Source organism: Manis javanica, unplaced genomic scaffold, assembly GCF_040802235.1.
Source record: "Manis javanica isolate MJ-LG unplaced genomic scaffold, MJ_LKY HiC_scaffold_35, whole genome shotgun sequence".
Classification (NCBI taxonomy): Eukaryota; Metazoa; Chordata; class Mammalia; order Pholidota; family Manidae; genus Manis; species Manis javanica.
In genome coordinates, this window is record NW_027332181.1 from 344094 (window position 1) to 357696 (window position 13603).

Sequence of the window (13603 nt, forward strand, 5' to 3'; positions counted from 1 at the left end):
CAGTTAATTAACTATTATTGATGACTTGTTAAAAAAGCACACATACTTTTTTCACTCAAGTCTATAAATGCAAAAGTGACATATTAAAATCCAGGATTTGGAAATAGTGAAACATGGAGAAAACAAATTCCTGACAATGTGATCTGAAAACCACTGAAAGATTTTAATTACCCACAAAAACTGAAAGAAGGCGAACTGGCTTATCAATTCAGTCCGTATAAATTGAAGCTTCACCATTTATTCATTCAATATACAACACAAATTTATTTTAGGTGTTTGGGTATGTGCTAGGTGCTTAAAATATGAAGGTGAGAATGTTAGCATTCCTAACCTTGTAGGGCTTACAGATTACAGTTAATGTAAGGGACAGAAATATAAACATACTTTTTCTAAAATACACTACTGTCACAGTTTTACTCTTATTCTAGCCATAAAAGCAACAGCAGCTACCATTTACCAACAGCTTACTACATGCTGTTTAATGTCACAACATCCCTAGGAGGTAGCTGGCATCCCCTTTATAGATAAGGAAACTGAAGCACAAGGAGAGAACTTAACTCAAAGTCACTTAGGTAGGAAGTAGCAGAACTAGCATTCGTACCATACCTGTTTACCTCATGAGCCTACTTGTCCACAAAGGAAAATCTATTATTTTTCTAAGAACTCTGCTCTTTCAAGTTTCCAGGTTTTTGTACATACTGATCCCTCTACTGTTCTGTGTAAATACAGGGGCCTTAGCCTTAGAAAGAAAGGATAATTATTTCTCTGACACAGGAAGAAAAGAAAGACAATGGATGAACACAGAAAAGTGGAGAAAGCAAAAGGGGAAGGCAAGAGAGGGCAGGTTGAAAAGTTTTGATCTTAGTGAAGTCATAGGTGAGGTTACCTCTAAGGAGTGAAGGGGGCTGATGGGTGAGGTGAATGCACATTTAGAGAAAGGATGAGGACAGTTAGGAATAACTGACATGGTAAATGTGATAGGGAATCAACTTGCAGCTGTCTCAGTGAATAAAATGGATTTGTACTGGGACGAGTTTGGTTTTATGGATTTCTCCATCAATACACAAAAATACATGAACAGGATTTGCAAAAACAAATATAATTTTAAAATCAAGCATGTGTTTGAGTGTGCTGTCTACATATATGCTTACTTATGTACCTATAAACAGGCACACAAATGGGAGAGGAGGGCATGTATTTTATCATAGGTTTCATTGTGATGACTTTAGCCATTTTATTTTTTTCATTAGGAGCCTTTAGGTGATTTAATGAATTACGATGTGAAGAAAACGTTTGTGTTCTTAAAGGAGTTTTTCTTTAAATCCAGAAGGAGTGCAATTTATTTGTATGGTCATAACAGGCTGGATGAGAATTATCTGACAAAGAAGGGAACTGGAGGTATTTGTCAGGCAGCATGAGACATCTCAAGTAAGATAAGCAGCAGCTAACCTGTGCACTCAAAAGGAAATGAATTTAGAAAAATAAGTGAATAATAATAACAAAGAGGAAAAAACTAGAATTATTTTCATTGTTGCCTTGCCCTCAACATCTCTTGGCTTCAAGACTTAGATGTATAACTCATGGCCTCTGGAGCTCTGCAAAAGTTATGCAGGTACAATGATGTGCTGGGCCCTGCAGGAGCGTGCTGTGCTTCAAGGCACTGCGTTTTCCTGCCACTGAGACCACTGAAGTATGATCAGAAATCAGATACAACATTAAAAAAGAAACTGGTATTTTGCTTCTCTTGAAAATTACATAAAACTTCTAGTTAGAGATGCAGGTTGAGTGCATGTATAGCCTCTGCTCCCTCCCAAACACCTATTTAAATTCTAAGGCACCATCTCAGGAGGACAAAGAGAACCAGATAGGAGGCAAAAATAAGTGGCCAGGGATGGATAAGTGACAACTGATACAGCAAATCAAAGAAAGCTGAACCTTAAAGCTGGTAATAGTGAAAACCACGATCAAGAATCTTATATTGTGTCAAAGTAGAATGAAGAGGGACAAAAGGCTCAAGGACTGATTAAAAACTGTTTAGAAACAGACCCTTAGACCATCTCCATGTCTCCTGCAGAAGACTGGGATTTAGTCCCTGACAAGGTAAACAAGAGGCATCTCTGCATTGCCTGACTTGGGTGTGGGAGATGGGGATGGCTAAGGGGATGCAAATGACTTTCTGATGCTGAGACCTCCAACCGTCTTTCCCTAACCCGGCTCTTCAGAATATATTCTTCATGAAGATGTGGGAAGAACATTCTCTGGGGAATCGAATCAGCCCCAAAGAAAAGATCTAATGAGGTAGATGGTAAGGGTTTCCAAAGAGGTAGCTCAGTCAAATCAATCTACAGTAAAAACCTGAGTCAACAAACACTCTCAACATGTACAAAGCTTCTAGGCAGTTTTTATTTCTTCACAGTTAAATATGAGCAGAGAGGAGAGTCTCTTAATAGGAAAAAGAGACAGAAATGAATAGCAAAAAGGCAATTTGAACAAAACGGTGTATGCTGGAAGAAGAAAAAAGATTCTCAGAGAGATAGAAACTGCATCTACCACACAGGAATAAGATGCTATTGAAAAAAAGAGAACCTACAGCGAAACTAAAGAAGTACTCACAGAAATAAAAAATTCCGGGCTTGATATTCTATTCGTCATTCCAAACCCACTCTCCCCTTCTCTCTGGCCCAGGAGGCTGGCCTGTATGAACTGTATCAACCAGGCTCCTTAGCCATCTGACTCTGAATCTGCCAGAGGGACAAACACCAGAAGGACAGTGCACTAGGATAGAGGAGTTGCTGTATTGATTCTCCTGGTTTCTTCCCTTACATGCCATGTGGGAAATGGGTAGAGGTTGGTGACTACAGTTTTCCACAATATGCCTTGTAGCATATTGTGCATTTATAATTTGGTTAAAAACCAAATCAACAAATTGAAAATTTCAACTGTCAAAGTACTAAATTCAGTTTTCAAGTACTGAATCTGAAAATAGGAACAAAAATACACAACACTGTAAGCCATTTTTTCTTACCTGCATAAAAAAAACTCTGAAAACTTTCTTTATTGGGTAACATGAAAATTGAATGGTGTCTTAAAATGTTATTCAGCCAATTATTCTAGGAATGATGTCATAAGTATATAAAATTCCATTAATACTAATTGCAAAATCCTAAAACTTTGCTTTATATTTTGTTACTTTTCACTTGTTTGTGAAATAACAATTCCTCAGCAATACTAATTATGGAAACACATCTTTAGATTTTTATTTAGTTTAAAACCCTCTTATAATGTAGCAGCCTTTCCATACCAAGTAGTATATACTATCATTTGCACAAATTGCGGGCAGCTTTGGCTGAGTAACATGAATAAAAGAAATCAAGTGAACTCTGTATGTGGATGTTTCTCTTAAAAAAAACACAACAAGAAGGATTATTTACAGAAATACTGATCTAGTTTAGTGATGGAATGGAGGAAGGCAACACTAAATCTGGTGGGCTTGTGAACAAATAAGAGACTAAAAAATTTCAGCATGGTATCATAAATGTGCACAGAAAACTAAAATTATGTTGTAGAACACAGATTAAGAATACATCTTAATAAAAAACATGACATTAAATCTTAAGGGAAAAAAATACACCTCGTAACCCTTTGTTCCCATCTACTTACTACCATTTTCTTTTCCTTCAGATCCAGGCTCCTTGGAGATGATAATATTAATGATGATAACAAGGACAGTATTTACTGAGTGTTTATTATATACCAGGTATTGTCATAAACATTTTCTCTGTATTAAATCTATCATCCACAAAAGAACTTTATGAAGAAAGTACTGTTAGCTCCATTTTATAGATAAAAGAACCAGGATAAGGGGAAATGAAGTGACTTGTTCAAGGTCACTCAGCTAGAAAGGGTTGGAAGTGGTGTTTGAAAAACTGTCTACAGTATAGACAATTTCCTCACCTGTCACTTTTCAATCACCTCTAATCAGGCTTCTGTCCCCTACCACTCTATTGAAACTGCTCACCAGTGAGCAACTAATTGCCAAAGCCATATACTGGATTATTCCCAGTTTCTCCTTCCTCTGTCTCCTTAAAATGTTGTGTCTACCAAGGTTCTACAGACTTGGCTCTTTTCTTTATACTTTTATGGCCTTAACTACTATGCATATACTAAGAACATATAAATCTGAAGTCTTCCACTTTTAGTCTTTGGATTCACGTAGCCACCTATTTACTGCTGGTTTCCACCCAGGACTACTAATCTCTAGGTAAGGCCTCTGACCTCTTTTCACCATGGTACTCACCAGCAACCTGGTTACCCATCAGCTTGAAGAGTTAGTTAAACTAGTCACATGGTTTGCCTAGGTGCAAAAGTGACAGAGACAGCCAGCTGCTTCTCCAACATCATCTCTTCCCTTCCTTAAAAACAGAACCCTGACTTGATTCAGAATAGCAATGTGTCCATTTGAAAGACTGCATTTTTCCATTCTCCTTTGTAGCTAGAGGTATGCTTACTACAAGTCAGTAAGATATAAAGAAGGTTATCAGGCATGACTTCTGAAAAGGCATAGTAAAAGAAAAACAGCTGTCCTTTTTACCTTACCCCTTCTTTCTTCCTCTCCCTGGAGAATGGTCATAATGATAGTTAAACTGTCAAAAGCTATCTTGGACCACAAGGCTACCCTGAGGAGCGCCATGGTGATGGTGCACAGAGATGGAAGGAAGATGGTCCCAATAACCATGTAGCCCTGGACTGTCTCCCTCCAAACTTTTAAAATCTTGTTTAACATGCTGATTTTGGGCTTTGCTATACACAGCTGAACTAAATTCTAACTGATGGAGGCTCAGTCAAATGATTCCCTAATAAAGGAATCTACAGGGTTCAAATATTAATTCACATTGAGGTAGTGCTCCAAGAATCAGTCACTAGCCTTCATCAGCCCACAGAAACGGTCTGAGATATCCACAAATAAACATGGGTTTGGGGGGGCCTTGCATTCTAGCTGGTGGCTGTGACACCAGTGGAGCCCACTGAGGAGGGCTGCTCTGAGAAGGCAGGCCCATGCCTTGGCTGGCGCTGGAACTTTATTAGTTTCCTTTGGTGATATCACGTTTACCTGATTCTTCACGATCTGTGTAGCCTCGCATTGTGTCTGTACATTTGAAAGAGCAGAAAACCCTTCTAGTAATTACAGACTGTTTTTTTTCCCCACAAAAAAACTGAGGGCTTTTCAATTTTCTCAAGGGCCACTTAAGCCTTCAGTATTCAAACAATTATTTTTGAGTCTCTCACTACTTCATTATCTTTGTTTCTTTCATTTAAAAAAATTTTTTTTATTGAAGTGTAGTTGATATGTGATATTACATTGGTTTCAAGTATACAACATAGTGATTCAACAGTTATATATATTATTAAATCCTCACTTCAGCTAGTGTAGTTACTACCTGTCAACATAGAAAGATGTTAACAGAAATATATTCTCTGTACTGTACTTTCATCCCCATGACTAATACATATTTTGATTTAGATCTTGTGCCTATCTCCTTCACCTATTTCACCTCCCCCACCCTCACCTGTCCCCATGGTAACCACGAATCACTTCTCAATTACAGACTAGTTTTGGCAGGTAAAGACCTTCTCTTGCAGGTTCCTGAACTGATAGGAATTCCTCTGGGATTGTGGTCAAGTGGGGATGGAGCTGGGTCACATGGCTGCTTCCAGGTCCACAGTGAAGGCTGACTCTGGTCCTGGCTGCTCAACTGGAAGAAGCTTGCCCCCTACAGACTTAGCACCAGCCCCATCCACCAAGGGATGGCAGTCCTGCCACCAGTCCCATCTATCAAGCGATGGAGCCACATCCATCTGTGCCTCCCAGTAACATGAGTAGCTCCATGATGTACCCAGCCCTGCTTGAACCATCTTGGAGATGGTCCTGTCTGCCCAGCGATACAAGAGAAGACACACTTGTTGGTGCCCTTGGAAATAGGTCTACTGACCACAAACGCAACTGCACACCCTGAAGCAGCCCTGTGGCCCTGCTCTAGTCCTACTGTAGTCTAGTGGCAGCCCTGCCTGCCCAGGGACCCAGTGGGAATCACGTCTGTACACCAGAAAATAGGCCTGCCAACCTTGAACCAGACTGTGTTCCCTGAAGGAGCCCTACAGCCCAATTCCAGCCCTGCTCTGTCATGGTCCTAAAGGTAGTCCTACCCACCCGGGGACCTGACAGGAACTAGCTATTATCAAAAAAGACAAAAGGTAAGCGTTGGTGCAAATACGGAGAAAAAGGAACCCTTGTACACTGTTGGTAGGAATACTCACTGGTATAGCCATTATGGAAAACAGTTATGGAGATTTCTTGAAAATTAAAATAGAATTACCATTTGACCCAGCAATCCCACTTCTTCTGGGTACATATCCAGAAGAAATGAAATCTGTAACCTACAGTGATATCTGTATATCTGTACCCCCCCCACAGTCACTGCAGAATTATTCACAATAGCCAAGATATGGAAACAACCTAAGTGTCTGGGTTTGTGGTCAAGTGGGGATGGAGCTGGGTCACAAGGCTGGACAGATGAATGCATAAAGGAAATGTGGTATATACATACAATGAAATATTATTCAGTCATAAAGAAGAAGGAAAGATGGTATCATGAATGGACCTCAAGGACATAATGCTAAGTGAAGTAAGCCAGACATACAAAGACAAATACTACATGATCTCATTTACATGTGCAAACTAAAACAGTTGAACTCACAGAAGCACAGAGTAGGACAGTAGTTGCCAGGGGTTGAGAAGTGGGGGTCATGGGGGAGATGCTGGAAAAAATCAGTTATGCAAGATGAGTAAATCCTGGAGATCTAATGTACAGTATGGTGACACAGTCAACAATACTGTACTGCATACTTGAAATATGCTAAGACAGTAGATAGATAGTAAGTGTTCTCACCAGAAAAAAAAAAGGTAGCTATATGAGGTGATGGATATATGAATTACCTTGACTGTGGCGGTCACTTCACAATATAGATGAATATCAAACATCAAACTATATACCTTAAATATTTACAACTGTCAGTTATGCTCAATAAAGGTAAAACTATTATGTGGATGGAACCTATATATTATATAGGCTTTGGAACCTAGTGTACATATTTTCATGATGTGTATAGCCCCATACCATGAAGCCACAAACAATCTCACATCTACTTGCTAGAGATTAAGACGCTACTGACACATGAATACTGCCTCCCAAGTAGTAGACTAACATGTATTCTAGGACTCTGGAACAGGTTCTTCTGTGAGAGTAAGAAAGTCTAATCAGGTTGGGATGAACTAGGGCTATGAAAAGTGTACTTGTTCATTAATTACTTCACATTATCATACAATAAAGGGTCCGTATCGGAGGAGGAACCCAGAGATGGTGAAAACAGAAAACAGCCCAGCAAAACACTCTGGACAATATACTGCCAACCACAGTAAACACTCAGTAAATATTTGTTAATTGAATGAATAAATATTGTGTATGGGCCACAAATAAAGAGTCCCAGCAACCAATTCTTGCCTATGTTATTTCACAATTATTCCTAAAAAAACACCTTTCCTGTGTCTAGCACCACTACCTTAATTCAGACCCTCAATAGCTCTGAGCTGAAACATGGTCACAGCTTCTTAAATGGTCCTCAAATCTACCTTCCTCATTGCTACCAGAGAGCTCCTTCTAAAATACAAGTTTGAAAATGTCATTCTTCTGTTTAAGATATCCTTCACTACTTCCCTCTATCTTAGAGGATTAGGTCCAGCCTCCTGAATATGGCATCTCTATGATTAGGTCCCTGCCTATCTTTAGTCTTATCTCTTGACCCTTTCTTTCTCATAAGACTTGTCATTCTCCATTTACTTCATACTATGTCTCATTTGTATGCCTTTATTCATGTTTTCTTTCCCTTGTATGCCATCTACTCTCCCTTTCAACTTCCCACATTCACCCACTTAATTCTAACTCATTTAGTTCACTCACTACCTCCTCTAGGAATCTTCCCCAACTTAAGCCTTCAGGTAAAGCCTGGTGTTTTGTATGACCTTGCCTGCCTTGGTTCCTTCACACCTCAGCATCCACAGTCCCTACCCTAGAGCACTGCCACCCAGGGGGCTGGCGAGAACTGGCTGAGTCGGCTTCCTTCATCATTCCATTCCATCCTTACCTCTCACAACGTGGTCCTAATTTCCTTTTTCCCTGCCTTGTTTCTGGCAGATTTTCCTCTGGTTACAAATATTTCAAATGAGCCAATATTGTAAATGAAATTTTTAAACTTATAAGTTTAAAAGATTGTGGCTTATGCCCATTCTTAATAGGAACTCAAGTAGAAATAGGTATGTCAATTTAATCAATCTTTAAGATTTTTATAAAATCAAAACAATAGCTCTGGAGTATTAAATAATTTGGCTAAATTTTCTTTTTAATGTGTGTCTACGGCAGTTACTCAGAATTTTTTTCATGTGATAATCTTTAATGAGTACATACACACTTGCACACACACATACATACACATACCTGCTAGAAAGCTGTCCAAACTACACAAACAAAAAATGTGGCAGTTAGTTTGTGACAGTTTGTTTTACTGATGGGTTACCCTGGAAACAAACTCAGACTACTTGGCAACTGAGACAAAAGTCACATTGATAAATGCTTTCCGTTATGTGAGTCATTAAATTTCCTATGAGTTTTATATGGTTGCTTAAACACTTTCAAAAAACAATGCAACAGAATATGATTTGTGTTGATATTGTAGAAAGCCAAGTATTACTAAGATAAAGTGATAAAGTTGCTGATTGTGAAATACGTAAGTAGAGGGCCTACCAGAAGATAAATGTTGCTATGGCCATTGTTAATGCTTCAAAGGAGTCAGAAAATCTAACAAAGTCTTTAAAAAATAAAAGTAATGTAAAATAAAATGAAAATTATGGATCCACTTTTTGTGACTACTTAGTTACTGTACCAACAAATTGCATTACTTACTATTCTAAGAATAACTTGCATATGTATAATCTAGGCACATATTTAAAATTTGCCATGTCTTCTTGGTAATTCAAAGTATTTTTAGCTTTTTAGAAAAGAGTTATTCAAAACCTGCTATGAGGAATGCAAGCTGTTTTGCCACACAATATTATTGCAAGGTTAAGAGTGTATATCCAGCGCCAGACCTCTTGGGTTCAAATCCTACCTCTGCCATTTGCCAAGTGTCACACACGGGACACATTCACTAACCTCTCAGCATTTCTGTTTCCTCTTCTGTGAAACTGGGATGGTATCATGCCTACATCTCGTGGGAATTTGGGGAAACCAAGTGTATTATTACACATGGTATTTGGAACAGTGCCTGGCTTACAGTGGATCTCAATAATAAATATTATTATTAGCAGTTGATATTATCAAGGATATAAGTAGTTCTAAGTCCACCTAGATTTGCCTCCAGAGAGAAATAATGGTTAAACTTACAGGTAGAGATTTTTTCTTCAATATTAATGGAAGATATTTCTATTTTACTACAGCTACAGATTCCTGAGAAAATGAACCTTCAGGAACTAAGGCAAAGACACATATTTTAAGACTCCAAGGATAAATTAAATCTATAAAATTCTGACTTTTAATTATAATACTAAGGATAAATGAATCTCTCACACTCCAGAGATATTTTTGCTTTAGTAATCGGGTAGACAATTAGCAGTCGTTATTATCAAGGATATAAGTAGTTCTAAGTCACAGAATTACCATTCAGTGGAAAAAATTGAACACTGTATTTCCTTCCTATCTTCCTCCCTCCCTTCCTCTCTCCTTCCCTCTCTTCCTTCATTCTTTCCTTTAGCTAAAGTGGTGAGGGAAATGATAATAACCATTTTTGGACATTTTGAGGTTGAAGAGCCTGACCGCCCCTCACTTAGAAATGTCCAGTAGGCAGTTAAATACAGAGACCTAGAACTCAGAGATGACAGGGCTAAAACTACACATGTGAAAGTCCTCAGTATGTAAATGCCCACTGAGGCCATGCGGATGGATGAGGCCATTCAGGGAGAGTGGGTGGGGCAGGAAGGGCAGAGAGCTGAGCCTGGAACCCCAGGAAACACCAAGGTGTGGAAGAAGGGGGTGGGGCTGGCCAAAATGACTGAAGAGTCAATGGAAAGAAGACAAGATCATGTTAATACCAAAACCAAGGGAAAATATTTGAAAGAAGGAATTGCTCAACAACATCAAATGTGGTAGAGAGATCAGGTAACGTAAAGATTAAAAAGCAACAATGAAGTCACTGATGACACTGGTAAGTGTAGTTTTAGTGAAAAGGTGGGGATGGAAGGCATATTACTATAGGAAGTGGAGACAGGGAATACAGACAATTGATTTAAAACATTTTAGTAATAAAGTGGAGAAAATTAGGGTGGCAGTTGATGAGGGTATGGAGAGGAGGGAGGACTTCATTTTAACAGGCAAGAGACTTAAGCATGCCTTAGTGCCAAAAGGAAAGAACCACTCAGTAAACAGAAAAAGTCAAAGATCTGAGAGGGTATGAATGAAGGCACCAGAGGGGATTATCCCGGAGCATGACAGCAGGCGTGGGATCCAGCCAGCAGGTGGGGGGATTGGCCCTGGACAGGAGGAGGGGCTCTTCTTGCATCATGGGGAGGGATGAGAAAAGAAGCTCCAAAGCAGGCAAGTTTGCTAACCAGTCACTGTTCATTGCCCAGAAATGAGAAATCTCATGTAAAAAGCACAGTTCACTTACTATACAGCAGGTCCTCAAATAAACGTTTGTGGAACACGTGCTTGTTATTAATATGCAGTATATATTACAAAAAAACTTCGAAGACTCATGCAAGAATGACTACGCATTCAGTGACTTGCCATTTCTCATGTCCTCATGAGAAATTTCATTTAAAAAAATGTATACAAAGTTATTCCTATTTTTTATGATAGTATGATAATTGCGTAATTGTTTTAACAAGTAAAAATATTTAAACTCAAAATATGAATTTATGTTAATCTAAAGAGACATTATTTAAGCTTCCTCAATTCTTGTCAAAGATAATTTTTTCTATATTTATCTTATTTCTAGACATTTAATACACATAATTAGAATAGCATAAAAAAGGGACACTAGCACCCAGTTCACATGTCAGTGTACGTAGAGTTTTCCATTCATAACTTTTCAGCTTCTCAGCCAGTGAAAGGAAAGCAGGGTGGTATAACAGAAAGAGTAAAGGGTAGAGAATCAAAATGTTATTATTATGAACTATATATAAAGTGACTTGACACTAGTCATGCAACATGTTGGGGCCTTAATTTATTTATGAAACAGAAGTGTTGAATAAGATGCTAGACAGAATGAAAATTTCATGATTCCACATATCAAAATGATATTTTTGACAAAAATATTTTATCATCCAAGAAAATTAATTTATTTTGCTGTGACTACACACATTCTACATAGCATCACTTCCTTACTTTCTAGAAAGGACGGTACAGATTAAGAAGACACAATAAAATGAAATAACAGGAAAAACAATCCTAATCTAAGGAAAGACCTCATACTAAAAATTTAAGAATACATATTATTGTTTAGAAAAATTTAATGAAAGAAAACTACTCAAAACTTCCAATGTAAAAATCCTCTATGAATATAGGAAATTAAAATCAGGTTATACATAAGAATGAAAATATGTCCTCCACAACTCTTAAAAAAAGGGACTAGGGACTAATCTTACAGAACTCAGAAGCTGATGTGAACTATAGATTCCATACCTAGCCCAAACTATGCATTGTGTATGAAGGAAAAAGATACTATTTCAGATATGCAAGAACAAAATGAAACAAAACAAAAAAGTATCACCAAAATACCCTTTCGGAATAAGACACTTGAAAATATGTGCAATAACAAGAAAATAAATTAAAAAGTTAGATTTTAAGAATAAAAAAGGGAAGAAACCAAGCCAGTAGGTTACCTGTTCATTAAAAAATACTTCATTTTTGAACAAAAGGGCTTTTTTGGTCCTTTCTGAATAGTCTAAAAAAAGTGTGAAAATAATAGCCATGAACAGTTTATTTAATCACAGTCAGTTTCCAGATTAAGAAATATATGGTTCCTTTTTGTCAGTAGACTAACAGCCAAATTCTTCAACTACATATTCAGCCTTCCATGGTTTGCCCTCAACTTCTCAAATTTGATCCCTTATGATTTACCTTCACTGAATCTTCACTCAACTGAAATACCCACTGTTCCCTACCCAGGCACCATGCCCCTGCATGTCTGCTTTCTTTCTGTCCTTTCTCTTTGGGATGCCCTCCCAAACACTTTCTGTCCTTTTCCTGCCAGCCAACCTCATGCATATGATAAAATGAAGAGGGAACAAATTTTAGATTCAGAAGACCAGGGCTTAAGACTAATGTCAACACTGAATGATTTTGAACAAATTACATAAGTTTCCTCTTTTACAAAATGTTTTGAAGTCAGCTATGAATTGGTAAACATATGTTGGTTGGGTTTATAAAATAGTATAAAATCTTACTTCAAAGAGTAGTTTGCAAATTAAGTGGTGTATATCTATATATATATATACACACACATATATGTATATATATGTATATGTATGTATATATAAAGTATTGTGTAAATCACAAAGTGTTATGAGTCAAGACTTCACTCAAAAGCTTTTCGTATGACACATTTCCTGAGTCCCTGGGTAAAATTATTCTCTTGTTCCTATAAACTCCTGGGACATTAACAAAACTTTTTTTATTAAGGTATCATTGATATACACTCTTATGAAGGTTTCACATGAAAAACACTGTGGTTACTACATTCACCTATATTATCAAGACACCCCCACACCTCACTGAAGTCACTGTCTATCAACGTAGTAAGATGTCACAGAGTTCCTACTTGTCTTCTTTGTGCTACAGTCTTCCCTGTGACCCCACACACCATGTACACCAATCCTGATACCCCACAATCCCCTTCTCCCTCCCTCCCCACCTGCCCTCCCCCACTCCTCCTTCTTTAAAACTCCAGGGACATTTTATATGTGCAGCTGGAGCTGCTTTGCAAATGAAACATAGTAAGAATGAAAGATAAGACTTTAATGAAGTTTTGCTGTGTGTTATAAAAAGTACTCCTCCTTTGGTATTTTCACAAGTATAGTTATTTAAAGGGAACTCTATAGTATCAGAAGTTTTCTAGTACAGTGATATTAAGTAGTGAATTTCAAAGAACATGTGTAGGCCATCAAGACCTATTTGGAGATACAGATAAGAAGACTGCAGAATAAATACATTCTTGAGTTGGAGAGTCAAATGAGCCAGTGACAAGCTGAACTGTGACAAAACAGCACAACGAATATTATAAACTGTATTGTGAAAGCTCTACTCTGGTTGTCTTGGTTATCTTTAAAATAATGGTTCTGATATAATAATGAGGAAAAACTCATGCAAATGAAGTAAATTAAAATCAAAGTCACAGCTAGTGTCGCTAGCTCTCCTTTGAAGGGAGATCTGGGGAAGAGCCTGGAAGAGATCTGTACAGAGGTGAAAGGATGAGATTACAAGGGAGTTGTACACAG

General features: G+C 37.9%; 1 protein-coding gene across 1 annotated transcript in view; it reads right to left on the bottom strand.

Annotated features, from left to right (window-relative positions):
* Window positions 1-13603, bottom strand: part of EEIG2 (EEIG family member 2) — a 68299-nt gene that overhangs the window by 35902 nt on the left and 18794 nt on the right. The gene's annotated exons all lie outside the window — the stretch shown is intronic.